This window comes from Arachis ipaensis, chromosome B01 (genome assembly GCF_000816755.2).
Source record: "Arachis ipaensis cultivar K30076 chromosome B01, Araip1.1, whole genome shotgun sequence".
Classification (NCBI taxonomy): Eukaryota; Viridiplantae; Streptophyta; class Magnoliopsida; order Fabales; family Fabaceae; genus Arachis; species Arachis ipaensis.
Window position 1 is genome coordinate 49174133 of NC_029785.2, and position 2719 is coordinate 49176851.

Consider the following 2719-nt stretch of genomic DNA (forward strand, 5'->3'; position numbering starts at 1 on the left):
TAGTGAACATGTAATTTAATAACGAAAAATTATCAAAGAAGAATTATAAATTAACAAATAAACTGAGGTATTTATGTGCAGTATCACCTTATTATTCGAAGTACTCTCATATTCAAAACAAAGCTAAGGAATGAGAAAAAAAACAAGAGGGGTTGTCAAGTTAAGGTATTTTTTTTCTCAATAGCTCAAACTCTCATTAAAAAAAATCCAAAAATAAGGTGAAAAAGCTCAAATACAAGATCACAGAAGTCACAAAAGGTACAACACAATACTCTACCAAAATTAAAAGGATCAAGAAAACATAACACAAAGATCACAAACGTCAACATGAGCAAATCAATCTGTCTGGGCAATATAGGCTGCAGTTTATTTATAAGCATGAAACACTAAAATAAAAATACAAAAATATAAAATTATGTTTGATAAATAAAATATAAATACATATATTTATTTTTTTAAATTTTTGTATAAAAATATAATAATTTTTTTTTTTAATTTAGGAGTGAGACTCAAACTGAAAATCTCTAGATGAAGATGAAAAAACTATGTCATTTCAGGTATATATATTAAAACGAAAAATGAAGGTCCAAGATTGTGAGGGAGGGAGAGATAAATAGAATAACTATACTGAACTATGTTGGTGCGGTTTGATGAGTCATAATTCGATTTCTAAACCAATAAATTTGAAGTTAAAATTTCATTACGGGTATAAAATGTATTTCTTGATCATTTGATTATGTCACTTTATTCCGCGGTAAAAATGTCAAAAAGAAAAGAAAGAAAAGCTTTTACTGTGTTGAGGGTCCCGTTCCTGTGTCGCAGTTATTACTGTTGCATTGAAACTTCAACCTGACGAGGCAGAACCTGCAGCTTAATAGTAATGGTTGATGGTGGATTCATTGCTTTGATTTCAAGATTCGACAATGCCACCAAGCATTTCAAAGGAAAGGTTTGTTTGATGGTAGAGCATGGTTGGCCCAAAAAGCCTTCATTATTAGAAAACGACTTCACTTGATTGTTGACTCACCAACTGAAATTGTGCTGATTCATATAAAAATCTCATGGGAAAAAAAAGAGAGAAGAAAAAGACATTTTTATTTTCCTTAAAGAGTTCAAATGAATATCCTGTCACATTTTTTTCACCAAAAAGTTCAAATGAATATCCTCTTACCTATTTGAATATTTTTCTTTTTCTTTTTCTGTAATAACAGTCTGCCACCCACAACTCAACAGCTATAAGGCTTAGATTTTGTCCTTATGTCATCATTTGATAGGACAATGATTTTTGAATATCTAAACCTTTGTACTACTACAAGTCTTTTTGAATTTTGTTGTGATATGTATTTTTAACACCTGAGTTTTCTTAGGATTAGCTAAAGGCATTGGTTAAGCAATTAAAGGAAAATGTTTATTTTGAATGAGTAATACTAAAGAAATATTTTTTAATTAATATTAGTGAATTTTTTTAAGTAATTTATTTATTTTAAATTTAAGATTTTAATTATAAATTCTTAATTCTAAATTATAAATTATAAATCTAAATTCTAAAATTAACTAATGTTGACTAATTAAAAATTAGTTATCTATAGTTTTTCATTTTGAATATGTAAAATGTTGACTTTATTAAGATTTTACTCTTTTGGGACAAATCTTTGATTAAAAGTTTTCTTTACATATAGAGTCTCGGATGTGTTAGAATAATTTGAAATAAAAATAGTTCATACTAAACATTTAAATATTCAAATAACATATTCTCATTGTAAATAAGCTACCCGGTAAGGACCATTGCATACTAAATTGCAATAATGTGTCATTCCAACTCTTAATCAGAGCACTTATTAACTTCTCATCAGAGTCTATAATGTCTCATAACATGTCTTTGCAGAGTGGGGGTGGTGCCATGATGTTGGAATTGAGAAGTAGAAATTACTCAATCAAAATAGCAACTCAGCAAGGACAGCAAAATTGTACTTAATTATTACTATTCACAGTAGATGAGAACACAAATTAAAGAAAGAAAATAATTCAATCTTACGGTATTGTGAAAGAATGTTTGTCCACGTTGTCCCTCAAATTTCTACACGAGTTTTTGTATGTACCAAACTCCGTGTATAAGGCTACTACTAATTAAGCAACTACTCCTACTTGAAACGTTATTCAAAATTTCAACTAATAATAGCAAGATAATTAAATTCTAATACGATTATTCTACAGTAAGTCAATAATTACGATAATTATATAAGGATCGTTAAAATTAAAGACACGTTATTTTTTCATATTTTGCTAATATCTTTTTAGGTAACATTTTTTAAAAAGTGTTGTTTAATAATAACAAAAATATTATTTTAATTTTAACAGTATATTTTAAAGCACTATAATTACTATAATCACCATAATATAATCATATTAAAATGACCTAATAGTAGTTGCTACTTCTTTTATTTCCTCCTAACTTGTCAAAAATTGTTAATTTTGATGGGATTATGTTAGCGGAAAATTAATTGGTGATTGGAGTTTCCTCCAAAGTCATAACCTCAAGATAGAGTGCGGTTGATAACAAGGCTACGTTTTGCATACTGTACTATTTTAAAACCGCTAATATAAAAGGCATTTACTATTTGAGTGTTACATCTTACTCCATAATTATTAAATCATAGTAGTATTAAATTTGTATATATTATTTGTAGAAACATTTTAGTTATATATTGTCACCATAAGA